The following is a 19,716-nucleotide window of genomic DNA, read 5'->3' on the forward strand; positions in this document are numbered from 1 at the left end:
TTACCGACTTAAATCTAAAATGTCAAGTTTTAGGTCAGAAATTGTTAAATTCAGCTGAATACATTTTAAATGCCACTAAAATGCACATGTGGATGCCATCAACAGCCTCCCTAAATCTAAAGACTATAAGAACTGTGAAAATTAAGATGAAAAAATTAAAACACTTTAGTAAACTAAAATATTTTAAATCCAGTGTATACAAAACAATTTAAAATGTTTCATATACAAACAAATCTGCATCCAACCCCCTTAGAGATTTTGCACATACAGAGGTCAACAAAATGAGCACAGAAATACAGAAACTTTTCTCCTAAAATCCCCATTCAAGAAATACGAAACACCTCAGAATGGTCACTCATCTTGGCCAGGGGAACCCTGATATATTTTGGTTCACTGGATATTCGAAACCTCAATCCACTGTTCAAATCCCGGCTTGCTTTCAACAACTTTCTGCCTTCAGCAAGCACTGGGTGGGGCTTCCTAGTCCAAACAACAAATAGGGAAAGACATACACAAAGCTCCTTTGTAAAATGTATAGATTTAAAATAAAATCCTCAACAGGGCTGTTTCAACATGGCTTAGTCTTTCATCAGAAAATGGGTCCTCTCATTTTTTTAATCTACCTTTCACATCATGCACTGGCCAGGTGGAAAATTTATTTAGCTCTGCTGCTTCTGGTTTAGAAGCTAATTTTCACTCCTGGAGAAGAATTAACTTCTAAAGCCAATACCCTCTGCCTTTATGGCAAACATTGGATAGGCATTGTTTTTAAATAGTCCCAACTACTTAAAACTTAAGTCAGTTAATTCCACCCAAGAAAACCAAAAGGCATGCAAACTACTCCTAGCAAAGTAACCTTAAAAAACAAAAGCATACTTTACTTTCCTCCTTCTCTCTACTTCCTTAAAGAGCAAGGAGGGCCTGTAGGCTCAGAGAAGCCAAGGAAACATCTCCTCCTTTACACTCCGAAATAGAAATTCTCATACTCCTTGTTATCTTTAGTTTTGAATAAACTAGATCTTTAACATTAAGCTTTTCTAAATAAGACTGCAGATCAAAGATTAGGGTAAAGGAAAGAATGTCCTGAAGTCTTTTCTTTGTTGCTATCACAATGGAGGAGGATCAACACATGGGCTGGTGACCAGCTTGGTGTGATATAATAGAACACTCCAGAGACCCGAGTTCTAGTCACAACCTTCAAGGTGTCACTGCCACATACCACATCTTTCTATTATCTATTTAATGCAGTTGGTTAAACTATAGGATGGCCTTTACAGTTCCAATATTCTACTGAAAAGAATATTCAATTACTCTGCTAATCATAATGTGAAGTGACTTAGGTTTCTATACATAGAAGCTTAAGTTTCATTTGCTTATTCAACAAGTATTTACTGAATGCCAGCGTCCCAGGCAAAGTTTTAACTGAATAACAGCACATACCCTAGAAAAACAGTTATCAAATTCTGACAACGCTGTTCTCCTTGGCCAAGAACAAAGACTCATTTATTTGAGGTCCTTCCTACTTTTAGATGCTAAAATACACTTATTTTTTAAAAAATCAAATAGTGGCAATAGGCAATAGTGGAGTTTTTGTTTTTTTTTTTTAATGTCCTTATTTAGCAAAATCAAAGTTAGGTGAGAATTTGGAAAAAAAAAAAAAAAAACTAAGTTAGTCCCTATGTCAGCTCTCAACATTATTACTGTATTTTAGAAACTTGACTAATATGTGAAACTAATTTTGGGGAACTCCACTTCTCTACTGACATCCTTTCCAAAAAGAGACACCAGCTCTACACTCAGTCTCGGGATTAGAAATATGATGTGAGGCTGGGCATAGTGGCTCACACCTGTACTCCCAATGCTTTGGGAAGCTGAAGTGGGTGGATCACTTGAGGCCAGGAGTTGGAGACCAGCCTGGCCAACATGGTGAAACCCCTTATCTGCTAAAAATACAAAAATTAGCTGGGCATGGTGATACACACCTGTAATCCCAGCTACTTGGGAATCACTTGAACCCAGGAGGTGGAGGTTGCAGTGAGCCAAGAGTGCGCCACTGCATTCCAGCCTGGGCAACAGAGCGAGACTTTGCCTCCCCACCCCCCCCCAAAAAAAAAGAAATATGATGGAGTGTAACTTTATTATTTCCCACTCAGGGAAATAATAAAGCATAACTTAGTTACTGAAAATATTTATTAATAGAAAGATGTTTTGGTTCCAATTCTCAATTATCTGGGTTAAAGAAGTTACCATCACTCTTCACACAAGACCTTGTAGGATTATTTCTCTGCAGTGAAGGACAATGAAGGAGGTTTAGTGGGAAACGATCTTAGGATAGAGGAAGCTTCCACTTTGCCTGGGAGGGTGAACAGCCTGGGAGACCTGGAGATGAGGGCAAGCATTCTAGGCCAACGGGTCTTCTTGTTTGGTCAGATGGGGAAGGAAACCCTCCTGGCAAAACAGCAGCAATTCTTTCTCCAGGAAAGCTTCTAAGACTGGACTCTAATAGTCAATTGTGACCAACTGTCCTAGGCTCCCAGGGCCACAGCAATCCTTAGGCACCCCAAATGTGCCATCCCTGACTACCCAGCACACCCCTACCCCCAAAGCATTGTGACAGCTCAAGGATGACTTCCTCTGAAAACCTCTGTCCAGATCTAAAACCATCCTGTTTGTTTGCTTGTAACTGTCTTTTTCTAAAAGTAACACCTCAGGATGGACTCTGTTGCCTTGTCCACTGCTGCTCCCCAATGCCTGGAACAAGGTGCCTGACACAGGATTAGGCACTGGACACATAGCTGGTGAATAAACATCACGGAATTAGCACACGTGTAGAATCAGTACGCACATGTTTGGCCAGTCACTAACCATAACTGATCAGAAATTTAAATTAACTTGCACATTCATCAAAACTTGTACATGGCTATCAGTGACTGCCATCTAATTGCCATTCTGCAACTTCAAGAGTGCAATTTCAAGAGCGTAATTTAAAAAATCGTATTTAATCGCACCATAAAGCTGATCAGCACAAGCAAAAAAAAAAAAAAAACTGCACTATTTGGATTTATACTCACTCTCCTTACGACCCTCCAAAACAAAAATGCTGGGCATCCTAGGGCTATCTCTGACAGCAAATGCCTTCAGCTTTCTTAGAAACTGCTAACATTCTAGACAAAACACTTCCTTAAACTCTAAAACAATGAATAATACTTTAAACCAGGTTTACATCGCTTAAAACCAATTTGCTCATCAGTAATCGTTAAAGTGGTTTTAACAATAAAGACGTTAATAACAGAATACAGCAAAATAGAAATTCTAATCTACTAACAGCAAATCACCATTCCAATTGAATGGGGTGTGTGCACAAACACAAGCCTTCCCAGAAGCCTCCAGCTCTCCACACTCCTGCACACAGAAGGCAGCAGTAAACCGATGGCACTGCTGATAAAGTAAATTGTCTTTCTCGACAAAGAACTGGAGGGGAAAAGGAGGATATTATAATCCAACACTATAATCTAAATGCTTCTAGCTTGCAAGAAAGTGAGCATTATGAACACGCTAAGCTTACTGAAAAGTACTTCACAAAAATGTTTTCCAATGTTTAAAAACATTTTAAAATCTTTACTCAGGTAAACAACAGAACTTAACTCATATACCCCCTAACACCTAAGGCAAGTGGGCTATTGAGTATAGCCATATTTTGAAAGAAACTTCTGTTGGGATTATTTAAGTAGATACTTTTAAAATTTACCAGAGCATAATCTTTGAAATCCAGTAGGAACCATATTGCTAGAAAAGGCTGGAATAGAAGTGTGATGTTCTTTAGGTCACTGATTACACACTGATTCGTGACTAAGCTACTATGAATTCTACCACTACCTGTAGCTCTTGAAATCAGCAAATAGGACACATCGGACACCGCTTAATAAAAAGCACAGCAATCTGTGCTTAAGTACAACTAACTAGGTACAACAGCCACTTTGCTGACAATTACTGTAACTTGGGAATATTTTTCTTTACATCCTGATGTACTCAAACTGTTAGAAACAGCACAGCCTCTTTGTTTCTTCTGCTTAACAGGTTATCTTACATTGTTGATATGGAATATGTATCTACCATAATATGAAGCAATAAGGTATTCAAAGTCCTCAAAAACACAGAAAAATTATATTTATACACAATTTGTCATACTGCTAATAAAGCTACTTTTTCCCCTTACCGAGGTGTCCAAATAAGGAGTTATTAAAAAATTCAACTTAAATTGCTATTCTCTGGCCAATGCATTTGTACCCTGAAAACTACAAAATTATCTTCAAGACCTGGCTAGAAGTTTACATTTTCTCTGAAAGTTTTTCCTGTCTTTTACACACAGTATTTTTTCTTAATCTGACAAGTGGAGAAAACTCTGCATAGCCATCTACTAAAAATCAAAAAGCTACAGGTTTTTTTATTTTTAATGCTCTAAATTCTTCAACACTGTTTCAAGGAAATTACTAGGGGTCACACCCATGAGGCTAAATGGTCAACCCAACTTTCCTAATTTAGCTGTGGAAAGATGCTTCCAAGTTAAGCGAAAGAAAAAGATTGGAATATTCAAAGTTTATATTTAAGGTTACAACCTAAACTCTTCAACTTGGGATGCTTGTAAAGGAAATAATTTCATTTTGCTGAAACTGTTCATAAATTACCAATTTTAAATACGATTAGAGACCAAAGTACTATAAAAATATAATCATATAGCATATTTGAGTGTCATTAACTAGAAACTGCCTGAATTCATCCTAAATCAGTTAAGGTCAGTTAAGGGATCTTAGTAAGAACATACTAAAGTATAAAATACTAGTTTTAGTTTCAATATTAACAGATACTGTCATCCCCAAAGTGGTTTTTAAAAATATCCTGATCTGAAAAAAAGTTATAATATAAGGAAAGTGAATTTTTAAAAACTTTAAGCAAGATTAAGCATTGCTATCTCTTTCTCCTATTACTACTACTTAACCAATACAACCTTAAATATCTGTAAAAATTTGACAGGCCTAACTGCACCAAAAAAAGATTTCAGCAAATTAATTAACTGTTAATAAACTTGTTCTATCTTTACCTGCACTAACTCTCTGCAATGAAAACACCGAACGTGTGTATACACACATCTATCTATATATATACACACACACAAATAACTATGCCCACTACTAGACCACTACACCATACCACTTTTTCCAATGAGCGCTCTGAATTAAACACAATTCAAGTAACCTAGTTAAATACAAGCTTAGGCAATGCCTTTTAAGGCATAAGATTGTTCTTTTGCAAGATTTAAATATTCCCCTCCCCATCCTATCTTTTGCTGACTACATACTAAAGTTATATATCTGGCTCTTTCCAGTTACCTGTTTGCTTTCAAAATCAAGGGGAAAAGTCTCCTTTCAATTAATAATACAATCATTGTTCAGTAGATTTATAAACTGAAGAAAAACTCTATATTGATTACAAAAGAAGAAAAATACTTCCTTCAGTATAACTGAGATGCTTTATGTTATCCTTATTTGATAGAGGTAGAAGTAAAAGTAACTATTATTTCTAATTATTTCTGATTCAAGAAATGTCTAGAGTCTACATTTCCAGTCCATTTTACTACATTTTCAATTCCAAAGGTTTCCAGACACACCAGAAAATAATGGAACACCAATACAGAAACACTACACGAATCCGTTAAAAACCTAGCTTCTGAGTCTGGGGGAGCTTTTCTATAGGAAGTACAGTCATGTGGAGGTCAGAAACAAGTTTTGTAAAGCTTAATAAGAACAAAGGCTAAGTAAGGAATCCAACTAACTCTCACATACAACTTCTTCAGCTGTCTTTTCAGGTTTAGTAATTTTATTTCTCAACTTTATCATAAAATTACCAAACTGTCCCCAAATTTCCAGTAACTCAGTTATGCTGATACCCTGGGCAGGAAGTAATGGAGATGTTCAGAACAGTCAGTCAACAAATGTTCAAATGGAAAGCATTCCAACGTTAAATATAAAAGGGTAATACGTGGCGGCAGCTGGCTAGCGGGGGCTTCCCCCCTATTTATCTGGAAGATAGATGTGTACAAGAATTGAGCATGTCATCATGAGCTGCAGATTTTAGGAAAGAATGGTCCCTGTTCTTCCACTTCCTTAAAGTCAGATTTCTATCTCTCCTCGTGGTCTAAATTCAAAAACCTTTGCCCCAGATACTACTGCAAATTTGTCTGTTATTACTGGTTGGGGAAAAATAACCCAGTTCACCTTACTCCAAAAACATCAGCATTTCAGAAAAGTTTTTATACTGCCTCTAAAATGAGGCCATTAAGTGATATTCAATAATCAGGCTTCCTTCACCCGAATTTAAGAAATTTCCTGCCGTTTTTGTGTAATAAATTTCTTTTCTTCCATGTGCATTTAAATTTTAACACCCCTCCCCCCCGCAGAATCTGGAGAAGAGGTGTGCGCATCAAGACCCCCCCACCCGCCATTGTCTCAAGTTTAATTTACATGCTGTAACCAAACCCTTCACTCTTTAGAATATTTAACAAGATTGAGATTCCTTTAATTCCATTTTGGTAGCTGTTCTGTAAATACCTTTCAGGTTTTTATTTTTTAATATCCCAGTAATCTAAAAACTATTCTGTTTTTAGATTTCAATTATAGTAACTATTTAAAATCTTATTACGTTTATTTTATTAGTGGAATACTCAGTTTATGCAACTGTCTCATGTTTTTCATTCCTACTTTCTAATTCTAAGGCTTGAAAACAGCCATTGCTCAGTCCTTCAGCTTCACCTTCCCAATTCATTCATTAAACATTCTGCTCAGGGATTAAACTGAAATGGGAAATTAGGAAGGAACCATTTAAAACAAATCATACCCAGCAACCTCAAAATCTATAACATACAGGCCATATGGGCATACAGGAGATGGGACAATTTGAATTTTTTTTTAAGCAAATGGAAACAAAGCTTCATATAAAACATAAAAAGGGTCCAATCATTTACTTTCAAATAGAGTCAGCTAAAAGTAGCTCCTTTTTTAAAGTGGCATCTTTTAGGCAGTCAAGAGTCATTAAAACTACTCCAAAGTTCTTATCAACCAATATCATGTTTGTGACAACTGTGAGAAAAGAATGTAATTTTATAAAGTGGGAAAACAGCACATCTTTTGGGACCCCTGAGGCTCTAATCAGGCATCTCAGAATTAAGAGTGCTCCAGGGTTGGGAAATGGCTACCCTGCTGTGGCGAAAACATGCCATTTCATAATAAATGTTGTCAAGAGAGAAAAAAGTGATTAGCATGTATCTGCAATGAGGAGATAGAAGGACTTAGTCATTGCCAGGCCATTATATTCCTTAATTATTTCATCAGTTTATAAGTGACTTGATGATTAAGTCTTATTTTCAGATTTCCTCCAAAACAAGTCCACTGGAAGGGGATTAGGGGCTCCTACTCCTCCCTGAAGTTTTCCTGCCAAAAATGGAGGCTCACAAAGAAAATGCAAATCTACCCCCACCTTAAAAAAGTAAAGGCAGTCAAAGTCAAAACCTTCGCTGCTCCTCCTTCCTCCCCTACTACCTGGAAAAAAATTTTGACCGGTTACCAAAATAGATTCCTCAGGGTAAAGGGGAGAAAAGTTTTCTACAAATTTTTTCTAAGTGGTGTATTAGTTCCTTTTTTTGAGTAAGAAGTGAAAGGGAATAGGAACCCAACACAACTGCTAAACTTCGATCTCACAAGTTATTAAAAAACAGCAAAGGTCAAACTGCAAAGCGTTAGAAAAGTGTTGTGAAGACAAAAGGATTAAAAGAAGTGGGCCACTAAAGAAAAAAGTGTGTGTCCTTCACCCATAGAAGTCATATCTTGTCCTCTACTTCCTCCTTCTGTAGGCAAATAAAGACACAATTCTAAAGGACTAGCTTTCCTCATCACGCCAAATAATTAAAATTCCAAACAGATTATTAATCCTATTCTAACAATTAAAATAAATGATAAATCTGCCTTGTAACTACTGACAACTGAATTTTAGATAAGTCACTGCCTCTTGAATTTAAATATAACCGATTAAAAATGGCAGCAACATCAGGGTTAAGAAACAAAACGAAACACTATTAGTCTCTAGAACACTGAACAAAACAATATCTAAAATAAATACGACTTCTCAGAAGGAAAAAAAGTTATCTACCATTAAGGACACACCTTAAAAGTTCTTAGCACACATTAAGTAAGCACAAACTAGTGGCTTGCCTGTTATATTTTCAGACAAAAAGCAATGAGGTTATTCCTCTGCACTTGTCACTGCAGACACATAAAGGCTTTCAGAAACTACATCTATTACTCATTGTCTATCATAAAACTTAGCATTTTAAGTCTTGTTTGATATCAATCAAGAAAGAACATCCACTTCAGGGGAAAGAAGTACAGTAAAATAAGAACATTGTAAATGTCCTTCTTGACACATACAAAGAAAAGGTAAAAGGCCTCCTAAGACCCCTACCTAGTGGCCAGGCCTGGACGGCAGCTGTTGCTACCTCGCCTTTTCTTTTGTTGAGCTTAATCTCATGTCAAGTCATTCAACCAACTCAAAAGCGATGAAGACATAATTGAATCAACCTGAACTAAATCAGACCTAGGCTTCTTAAAACATACAGCTTAATGCTTCCAAACGATCTAGAAAACTAAGAAACCTAGCTACGCTGTAGGACACAGAGTGGCCAATAATACAGGACCCCCAAACCGGCCAGTGGACCACTGCAACCGCCATTTACTTCCTCCGTGTTTAGGAATGTTCAACGCTCCAAGCCCCATACGCTGATTCAGGAAGATAAACTGAGGCTCAAGGAATTTCGAAGTGGAACAATACACCAAAGCCTTAAACCTGAAATGACTATCCTTTTCTGGGGGGTAGGGGGGGAAGAAAAAGAAAGTTTCTGGGGCTCTCAGGGTGGCCCGGATGCCAGGGTCCCAGAAGTGGCCTTTTCTAGCTCCTGTAACTAAACCTGGCGGAAAACTCCCCGCCTGCTCACCCCACCCCCACCCGCCCAAGAATGCGCCTTCCCGTCTTCGATGGCCCTACCCAGAATCCCAAAATGTGGGTTCCAACCGGGGCCCTGAACCTCTTCTCAAATCCCCGGGACCCAGGTTCCGGCGCGCGCCCCGCGTGCCGGGTCTTGCCCCTCGGGCGGGACCGCCCAGGCAGCCCCAAATCCAGCCTCCCGGGCCCCCAGCAGCGCCCTCCGCCCCTCCACCATCCCGTCCGGCTCGCAGTCGGGGCCAAATCGAGAGACAAGAGGGCTGTGCCTGAAACTGAGCGGTTTCACCACTCGGCACCTACTGGCAGAAACTTCCCTTAAAAAAAAAAAAAAAGAAAGAAAGAAAAAAAAAGCAGCAGCACTTTTGGGCTAGTATTTCAATCCTTCCTGCCCTTTAGAGTTCCCAGTTCTGCTTCCAGCTGGCTTTGGGTGTTCCACTAGAATTGAGTTGTAAAGATATTCTTTAAGTGTTTACAGAACATTAAGACTTAAAAAAAAAATCTTTAAAATTAGAGGAGGAAAAAAAAAGCCACCTTATCGCACACATCCAGGAAACACAGCCCCGTGCATCCCTGCTCAGGAATGAGCAGGCGCCCCGGGACTCCCGGGGACAGATTTTTGGGCACCCGAGGGAGTCACGGGGCGCGCGTCGGGGTCCGCGGCGAGGCCCAGCCCCTCCCGCGGTCCCTTAGACGCGCCCTCCGCCCAGCCCGTGTGGACCGTCCCGGCCATTGTTTACGGGGGATGCCCGTCCGGACGCATTGTTTTGGCCGTTTCCAATTTGCCCCGACCCTTCCCGGGGCATCGCGGGGGACCCCACGCCGACGTCCCCCCTCCGCCCGCGCCCCAAGGGCCGACTGGGCAAATTGGGAGACCCACCCCACGGGGCGACCCAACTTTTCGAAACAGCCCCCCACCGCCCACCCCCGCAGAGCCCCGGACCCCCGCTCCCGGCGGAGATTCAGGGAACCCCGCACCCCAAGCCCTTCTGAATCGTGCAGCGTGAGTGTGACGGCCAAGAGCGGATACAGCCCGGGATCGCCCGCACCTTCCCGCGGGCGGAAGCGCAGGAGCCGGCTGGGGAGGGGGCGCCCTAGAGGAGCGGATAGAAAGCTGAGACGGGGAACTGGGGTCATCCTGGAGCGGGGGGGACAAGACAACGAGAGCCGGGCGCCTCGGGGGCGGCGCGGGAGCCTCCGCAGGACCGGGCGGGCGCCCCGGCTGGCGCGGGCGGGGGGCGCGCCCCCTTTACCTGCGGCTCCGGCTCCTCGGCCATTTCCTCGCGCGGCGGCGGCCGGGACTGAGCTGACACCACTCGGGCCGGCCGGGTTTGAATGAGGAGGAGCGGGCGCGGAGGGGAGGGGGCGGGGAGGGCGGAGGGAGGGAGGGAGGCAAGGAGGCGTCGCGGAGTTTCTCTCGGCCTTTTGTGCGGACACCTCCCGGATTCCGCGCCCGCACCCGGCCCCCCAAAAGACACGGGGAGCCCCGGGCGAGGAGTGCAGCCATCCGCTGAGGCGCCTAGTGCCTTCGCGCCTCCAAGAACCCCCCCCCAATAAAAAAGGAGCGTCCCCCACCCCCACCCCCGCCCCCGCCCGGAGGATTTAGGGGCCGGGCTCACCTCGGGCGCGGGGCTAAGGTGAGCGGGGCGGGGGTGCGCACGGGGGGCAAAGACGCGGGCGCCCCCTACTCGTCCGCGCGGGGACAGTGCAGGCGCGGGGGGTCCCTAGAGCCGCCGGGGCGCGGCGCGTCCGGCGCTGGGGGACTGTTGGGTCAGAAAGTGTTCAGGGAGCAGCTGTTGCGCCCTCCCTCGGCCCCGCCGCTCAGAGACGCCCCGCCCACTGCCTTCACCGGCCGCCCGGCCCCGCCCCTGCCCCGCCCCAGCGCCCACGTGACTAGCATAGGCGCGCCCCCGCTCCGCCCCCCGCCGCAGACTCCGCCTCCGGGACGCGAGCGAGCGGCGAGCACGCGCACTCACAGTTCTCGCCCGGCGACTCCCGCGCACGCGCGCGCCGTGCCACCCTTCCCGCGCCCCCCGCCCCGCACCCCTCCTCCCGCCATCCGGCTTAACGTGGCGGGCGCGCGCCGCGGCGGTAGCCGTGACAGGTACCCGGGGCGGGGGGGGGGGGGTTGCCGCGAGGGTGTGCGCAGGCGCAGACCCGGGCTCCGTCCCCTCCGCCCCCTCCTCTGCAAGGTGTGCCCGGGCGAGGGGAGGGGCCCGCGGCCCGAACCCCTGGGTCACCCCGAATTACAAACAAAAACCTTAACGCCGTTGCTCGCGGGTTAGAAGGCAGCTGTGCGCGAAAAACACCTCATATTTTCTTCAAGCGTGAGGAAGGTCGAGAAGATAAACAGTTTTTAAATGAGTATCTTCAGAAAGCTATTTAATTGTTCTGATTTTTTTTTTTCTGAAAGGGCTGGGCTTGCGCTATTCTAACTTGAGATTTCTAAACTTAGCCTAGGTTCCAAGAATCTACTTGGTTTTGATAGAAATCCATTTGGAGGAAACCGGGGACAAAAAAAGTGGGGACAAAAAAAAAAACAAAAAACCGCTACCCTTTCCCCTCCTCCCTACGCACAACTCATTTAAAGCGTTTCCCAACTGTTTTTTTTTCCTTACTGAAAAAAAGGACAAAAAAAGATCCTGATTCCTAAGGCCTGTGATATTTCCCCATTTTAAGTAAGCCTCGAGGAACCATAGACATAACAAGCACATCCACAATTTTTCTACCCCAAAATGCAAACTAATGCAAATGTGAAATGGATCTATGCAAGTCGCTACCAACAAAATAGCCAAGTATTTGTTTTTACTGGCCTTCGGCATATCCAAAATGAAAAAACTTTAAAACACATCAAGAAAAGCATTTAAAATATCTATTTTCTAAATCAAAAGAACGCACTACAGAAACGATACGGAGCCGGTAAGCAATGCAATCTTAATAAATAGGAAAAGGAATTTGAGAAGACAGCTCAGCAAAGGGGAAGAATTTGCCAAGGGTCATGTTTTGCTGTCATTTTATATATAACTACTAACCCCACATATGGTCTGGTTAGTCTTTTTTAAAAAGGAAGCGAATCAATTACTCACAATTAATTAGCAGTGCCAGTAGATTCTTAGGCCAGCACTAAAAAACTAAATTGGGTGAATTTTTTTTCACTCAAGTCCACTGATATTGATCACTTTTAGTATTAGGATTCCTTTTCTGACAAAAGATGAATACCTTCCTTCAAAAATATATGTTTTAATCTTATTGTCACATTCTAAAACACAGTCCAAAAACACTTCATAAACAAGAAACTTCATTTAACTTTATGAAAACAAATGACTATGAGCCTTGCTACACAACAAAGAAACTATGAACAAGTGGAACCAGGTTGAGCCTTAAGTGTAGCCTCATTCTACATGTTAATGGATAACCTTTGAACTCTGAGACCTTGAATGCTGTAAACACAATAGCACTGATAGTTAAAAATTCTAGTGTCAAAATCGAGCAAAAAGAGAAGTCCAAACTTTTCAGGGGGAATAGGGAAACAATCAAATATTTTGACAAATAATCGTTTCAGTAAGAACAAGGAGATTCCTGGCTCTCAGACCTTGTTGCTACTGAATTGTTTTCTGAGCAAAAACGGTTGTGCTTGTTTTCCCCCTGTGCCCTCCAAAGTTACCACTTTGTTCACATTATAGCATCATGATTTGTTACTGTTTCGCCGCCTCCCTCAAAAAAAAAAAAAAAAAGAGAGCGCCTTATTATGTTGTAGCTTTTAAAATTGAAAGATGATTATATTCACTGATCTATCTGCTAAGAGTTTTATTTATATGTGATCCTCCTTATGTTTGAGCAAAGAATTACAAAGAACCTTGTCCTGGAGTCGTGCCAACGAAACTGGGAAATCGTTGCAAAATTCTGCCAGTGACTGACTGCTGGGTTGCAAATACATACTGTGTTTTCAGAAGGACATAGAGGGATCTGAATTCGCCCGGGAGGGCTTCCCTGAGACACATTTTTCCCTTAGAATGTGAGACTCATACTTCCCATTTATTTGGAAAGCATGTGTAGTTCAAACAATTAAAATATGGAAACTCCAAAAGTAACAGGAGAACACTGGAAACATTTGGTTTTGTAATAAAAGCTAGGAACTCATACTGCACGAAGTGAACATTGGTCTTCCTATGCTTAGCTCCACCCACAAGAAATCCAGCTTCGCCATCACTCCCTGCCTAGGCCATCTCTAAAGGAGTCAGGTGCTACTAGATGCCAGCAAAAAAAACAAAGAAGGGAACCAAAAAAAAAGCTCTGCACATGGTACTTGGAGAAGGGGCAGAAAAGCCCCACTTCACCTTGTTTCAATGCAGCAAACATCAGCTACACCTCATTTTTCACAATTATCCAAACAGGCCCTCCTTAAGACATATTTCCTAGTATGCGCTTATAAAATCACACCATTATCTCTAATTTAATCCTAGTGATATAAGGCCTCTTCGTTTAGCCAACATCTGATTTTCTATCCAGATTCTGCCAGTCACAGCATGCTCAGATCTAGTAACATAACAAAAAAAAAAAAAGAAGAAGAAAAAAAAACCAAAACTTTTGATTTGCTGTATTTAACACTTACTGGAATCCTCTTTTGAGACTCAGCCTTAATTAGAAGAACAGAATGAGGTATGATCTTCTTATTTCACAAGACTTGATTTTACTGTGGAACTATTATAGAAAAACTATTTGGAAACTGTGTGTAAATCCCTGGAGCTGAAACAGAGCCAACATAGATACGGGACGTAAAAGAATTCAGTGTTCAGAGCAGGAAAACCTGAAAAACTGCAGTGAGGAGTTAGCAGGAAAAGAACATGAAAAAGTTAGGCAAACCTGCCAGCATCTGCGAACTACAAAGGACATTTGAGAAGGAAACAGGGACAGCCCTTTGTACAAGACTAAATGCACTAAAGTAAGTAGGAATAACAAACAGCTCAAAGGAGCACTACATTGCTCTTTTCTATTAAGTTTCTTGATCCCATGCAAGTCACTCTTCTGTAAAGTATCACAATAATATACGATAAAAAATAGAGATATATATATATATAGCAGAACTTACCTTTCAGAAGAGAAGGCAGGGTCTGGAACCTGATAACTCTGTAGGACTTCACTCTACCTGGCTCCGAACAATACTGGAAGAGATGTGATTGCTGGTTTTTATAAGCACAGCAAAAAGGGAGGGGTCAAGAATAAGGCTTAATTTAAATAAAGGTTTCAGTACCCTCCCAACTTGATTGGATTAGTCAATCTTGATGAGGTTGACAGCATTTTTTAACTGGATTTGTCCTATTCGATGAGTGCTCTCCCCCATTGCAAGCACAACTCATGACTCCTCTAATATTCTGGATAGTTTTCTGAAACTACCTTCACTCAAAATGTTAATGTAAACTCTCTTAAAAATTGCACACAAAACACAACACTGGGAACACCTCTTTAAAGTTTTCTGCCTTCATTAGATATTCCAAACAGGAAGCTTTGGAATGAGGGACGGAGGGGAAGAAGAAGGTAACTAACATTATTGAAATTCAATCATCATTATAATCTCAAGCCAAAATCTTAAAATCTAATCAGGATAATTTCATCTCCATCTACTCCACTGTACACAGACCTTGCATCCGTCAGCAAACCTTCATATGTCTCAATGGTGTCCATTTATCTTTATCTCTAACAAAAGCCTACACCAGGTACCACTGGCAGGTGCCATGCACGTGAACGCAGAGTCTGCTGTTGGAAATGTGTTGGGAAGGGAGAGTTCCCGGTGAGAATTATGTACATTTAGGAGCTTTCCAAATACTGATGGCATGTTGAGCCATCAGACTGGATAAAATCGCCCGAAAGAGGTGCTAGTATTGGGCCCTTGGGTGGTTCAGCGCCTGGAAGTCAAGGAGAAGAGAAAGAGAGCAAAGGGGACTGAGAGGGAGCAGGCAGTCAGGTCTGAGGGACCTCAGGAGAGCATGGGGACCCAAATGCAAGGGAAGAAAGGGTGTCAGCTCCATCACATGTTCTCCTCCAGACAGAGACAGTATTGTATATGCAGGTTTCTCCAAACGTCTTCCTTTCTAGGTTTCCCTTAATGCTTTCTTTACCTATAATCCAAGACTTTTACCCAAAAAGACTTTTACCGTGGATATCAGATAAATTCACCACCCCTTAATGGCTTCCTATTGCCTTGAGGGAAAAAAAACTCCACAGCTCCCCCCACCAGCTCTGCAGATCTGGTCCCTGCCTAACTCCAGCCTCAAGTCCTAGCAAGCCCCTCACTGAGGCATCTAAACTCCAGCCTTCTCTCTGACCTAGAACCTTCAGCCCTGGGGTTCCCCTTGCCTAGCACCTCCTTTCTCATTCTCTTCAAGAACTTGGCTTCTATTCTTTCTGAGAGTGGTTTAAAACCCCTAGTTCCCTGGAAGGGGGAGGCTCTGACATAGTGCCCTGGTTATGAACATCTTCTCTCCAATAACTTGGGCTCAGATACTCAGATTCTACCTCTGGAGAGCTGCATAATCCTAGAATATTATTTAATCTCTCTCAGGTTTCAGTTTCCTTATCTATAAAAGGGGAATGATGAAGAAGACAATTATAATAATTGTTTGTGTTACTTATATAAGTAATAGTCACATTTCTTCAAGACTCTGGAGAATGAAATGAGACACACTACAAAGCTTGTGAGCCTAGAGTTTTGGGGGCCCTGGCACCGTTCTAGGCATGGGAGATAGAACAGTAAGCAAAACAAATGAATTCCTTGTCCCATTGGGGCTTATCTTCTTGAGGGAAGCAGACAACACACCGGTAGTTATATTTGCAACCTACTGGGACTGGGTCATAGGAGAGGGGAAAAGCCTGCTGTTTTAGACTGAGGCTCCCTGAGGAGCAGAGACCTCCCAGGAAGTCAGGTGGCAAATCATACCAGGATGGGGAGGAGTGTTCCATTCATTCAGAGGGAACAGAAGGTGAGAAGGACCAAAGAGGAAGAGAGCCAAGCTTGGAGAAAGAACTGGAAGGCAGCCAGTGTGTCTGGGGGCCATGGAATGAAGACAAGGTAGGGACAGAGGAGCAAGAAATCAAGGCAGGCCCGTGTGAAGACCGGGGATTTGACTCTCGTTGCAGCAGGATTATCAGTGATCAGTTCTCTGTTCCCTAGTATTTGCCACATCTGCAACACTTGAAAGAGCTCTTTCCTGCCTTGCAGTTGGGTCCCCATGCCCTCCTGATCTCCATCAGTCCTCGCTGTTTGCTCCCTCCTAGTCCCCTTGGCTCCGTCTTTAGACTCTGTTCCTTGACTTCCAGGTGCTGACATGCCCAGGGCCCAATGCTAGCAACACTTTCTTACTCATGTGATTTTATCCAGTCCGAAGGTTCAACATGCCATCAATATTTGGAAAGCTCCTAAATGTCCATATTTCCCACCTGAAACTCTTCCCCTCAACTCCCAAAACACATTTCCAACTGCTGATTTCGTCTCTACATGGAAGGTCCCTGTGTTTACAGGGCAGAAATGTAGACCGTCCCATTCTAAGCGGCCACAATTGACCTTTTCAAAAGTCGTCGTCTGGTTATGTCATAGCCCTCATGCGTCTTAGAATAAAAACAAATTCCCGATAACACAGCCCTCATGCGTCTTAGAATAAAAACAAAGTTCCCGGCTGGGCGAGATGGCTTGCGAGATGGCTCACGTCTGTAATTCATAATTCCAGCACTTTGGGAGTGAGAGTTGGGAGGACTGATTGAGTCCAGGTGTTTGAGACCAGCCCGGGCAACATAGCGAGACCCCATGTCTACAAAAAAATAAAAAATTAGCCGTTGTGTGCCTATACTCCCATCTACTCAGGAGGATGAGGTGGGAGGATGACCTGAGCCAGGGAGGCTGAGGCTGCAATAAGCTGAGATTGTGCCACTGTACTCAGCCTGGGCAACAGAGTAAGATCCTGTCTCAGAAAACAACAATGAAACAAAAGACAACAACAACAAAACAAAACAAAAGTCCTGAGAACATGGCTGTCAAGATCTGGTGGGCCATGCTAAGACTCTGGGATTTATTCCAAGAGCACTGGGAAGCCACTAAAGGAAATGGAAATAAAACCAAAAGAACCATTGAACGTCAAGTAAGTGTTTCTTTCCCAAGAGATATTACTGTCTCCCAAAAGACCCCATCCTGGTTTAACAAAGAGGACATGAAACTGTAAGAAGTTGGAGTCCTGACGGGTGCGGTGGCTCACGCCTGTAATCCCAGCACTTTGGGAGGCCGAGGTGGGTGGATCACGAGTTCAGCAGTTCGAGACCAGCCTGACCAACATGGTGAAACCCTGTCTCTACTAAAAATACAAAGGGAGGCAGAGGTTGCAGTGAGCTGCGATCGCACCACTGCACTCCAGCCTGGGCGACAGAGTGACACCCTGTCTCAAAAAAAAAAAAAAAAAGGAGAGAAAAGAGAAAACTAAGGCTCAGGATCATTAAGTAACCTGCCTGAGGTCACACAGCTAACAATTTGTTTCCCTACTTTCCCGACTACAATGAAGCCAATGCACCAGTTGAACCCAAGGTCAGACTCCCCCTTTATCACCAACCTAAATTTCCTCAATTCTAAGAATTGACACTGATGCATATTTCTTGACCCCCTATTTCCAGGATGTTTACCAGTTATGTGTGGCTCTGGGGCAAGGTTGAAACCTCTGCACCCACTGTCCTCCCCTCCCCACATTCTGGAACAGCAATACAGTGTTTCACTTGGTTGCCTGAGGGCTAGTTTCCTCCCGTGTCACTCCCCTGAGTTCTTGGTATACCTGTATTCAGGACCCTCTTCTTCACCAGACTGTAACAGACTGTAAATCTTTTTTGGTTTTTTTTTTTTTTGAGACGGAGTTTTGCTCTTATTGCCCAGGCTGTAGTGCAATGACACAACCTCGGCTCACTGCAGCCTCCACCTCCCGGGTTCAAGCAATTCTCCTGCCTCAGCCTCCTGAGTAGCTGGGATCACAGGCGCCCGCCAACATGCCCGGCTAATTTTTTGTATTTTTAGTAGAAACAGGGTTTCGCCATGTTGGCCAGGCTGGTCTCGAACTCCTAACCTCAGGTGATCCGCCCGCCTTGGCCTCCCAAAATGGTGGGATTATAGGCATGAGTCACCACGCCCAGCTGAAATCGCTTTTGAAAGGGAAACCGGGCATGGTGGCTCATGCCTATAATCCCAGCACTTTGGGAGGCCGAGGCGCTCACCTAAACCTGAGAGTTCAAGACCAGCCTGGGCAATGTGGCGAAACCCTGTCTCTACAAAATACAAAAATTATTACAAAATTAGCCAGGAGTGGTGGCAGGCACCTGTAATCCCAGCTACTCAAGAGTCTGAGACAGGAGATCACTTGAACCCAGGAGGCAGAGGTTGCAGTGAGCCAAGATCATACCATTGCACTCCAGCCTAGGCAAAAAGAGTGAAACTGTCTTAAATAAAATAAAATAAAAATTTGCCGGGCTTGGTGGCACACGCCTATAATCCCAGCTACTCAGGAGGCTGAGATGGGAAGATAATTTGAGCCCAAGAGGTCGAGGCTGCAGTGAGCAGTGTTCGTGCCACTGCACTCCAGCCTGGCCGACAGTCTCAAAAAATAAAATAAATGAATAAGAAGAACAGGGAGGAGAAGAGGAGGGATAAGAAGGGGAAAAACAGACCAGGCTCGGTGGGAAGCCAGCACTTTGGGAGGCAGAGGCAGGAGGATCACGTGAGGTCAGGAATTCCAGACTAGCCTGGCCAACATGGTGAAACCCTGTTTCTACTAGAAGTACAAAAATTAGCCGGGCATGGTGGTACATGTCTGTAATCCCAGCTCCTCGGGAGACTGAGGCAGGAGAATCGCTTGAACCCCGGAGACGGAAGTTGCAGTAAGCAGAGATGGAGCCACTGCACTCCAGCCTGGGCAACAGACTGTGCCTCAAAATAATAATGATAATAAAAGGGGAAAAACAAAATGATTTACTGCACCCCCGCTATGTGCCACTCTCAGCTCCAAAGCTGATTTATATTATGGTGTTACTTAGTTCTCCTGATAACCTTCATGCTTAAATCCATTTGCAGATGAGGAAACTGGGGCCTGAGGTTAACTTTCTGACTTAATTCTCTTACTTGAAGATCTACAGCTAGAAGAAAGTGGGATTCTAGCCCAGATCCAATGCCAAAAGCCATGCTGACTCATACCATTCTTTTCTGTCCTAAGTGGTTGACCTTGGCCTTAGGAAAACAGAATAATAATAACAATCACTGATTAGGCATTGACTCTGGGGCAAGCACACCATCCTCCATTTTGAGATCCCCCAGCAGAGTTAGAATCCAAGTCTCCCAGAGTACAAAGTGGCACCTAGGAGCGGTGACCCCCGCAGCAGGTCAGGGCTCAGCTCTTGAAAATGGCTCTCTGGGTTCAAACCAAAACTCGATTCCCCAGCTGTGCTGCTTTGGGACTTCCTTTGAATTCTCTTTGACTCCATTTTCCCCATTTTACAGATGGGGATAATAGAACTCCCTAACGGCCGGGCGCGGTGTCTCCCGTTTGTAATCCTAGCACTTTGGGAGGCCGAGGTGGGCAGGTCGCTTGAGCTCAGGAGTTCGAGACCAATCTGGGCAGCATAGCGAGACCCCTCTTCGCCATCTCTACAAAA

At 43.6% G+C, this 19,716-nt stretch overlaps 1 protein-coding gene across 4 annotated transcripts in view; it reads right to left on the minus strand.

The window, feature by feature from the left end:
* ZNF217 (zinc finger protein 217) overlaps positions 1-19,716 on the minus strand; it is a 36,519-nt gene that overhangs the window by 15,614 nt on the left and 1,189 nt on the right. Inside the window, exon 2 of one of the 4 annotated variants that reach the window (XM_054541876.2) lies at positions 14,135-14,207. The gene's annotated coding sequence lies outside the window, so the exon portion shown is untranslated. Of the gene's footprint in view, positions 1-9,579; positions 9,777-10,298; positions 10,887-14,134; positions 14,208-19,716 lie in introns of those variants that run through there. The other 3 variants (XM_024239004.3, XM_024239005.3, XM_054541874.1) reach the window with 3 other exon arrangements.

Source organism: Pongo abelii, chromosome 21, assembly GCF_028885655.2.
Source record: "Pongo abelii isolate AG06213 chromosome 21, NHGRI_mPonAbe1-v2.0_pri, whole genome shotgun sequence".
Classification (NCBI taxonomy): Eukaryota; Metazoa; Chordata; class Mammalia; order Primates; family Hominidae; genus Pongo; species Pongo abelii.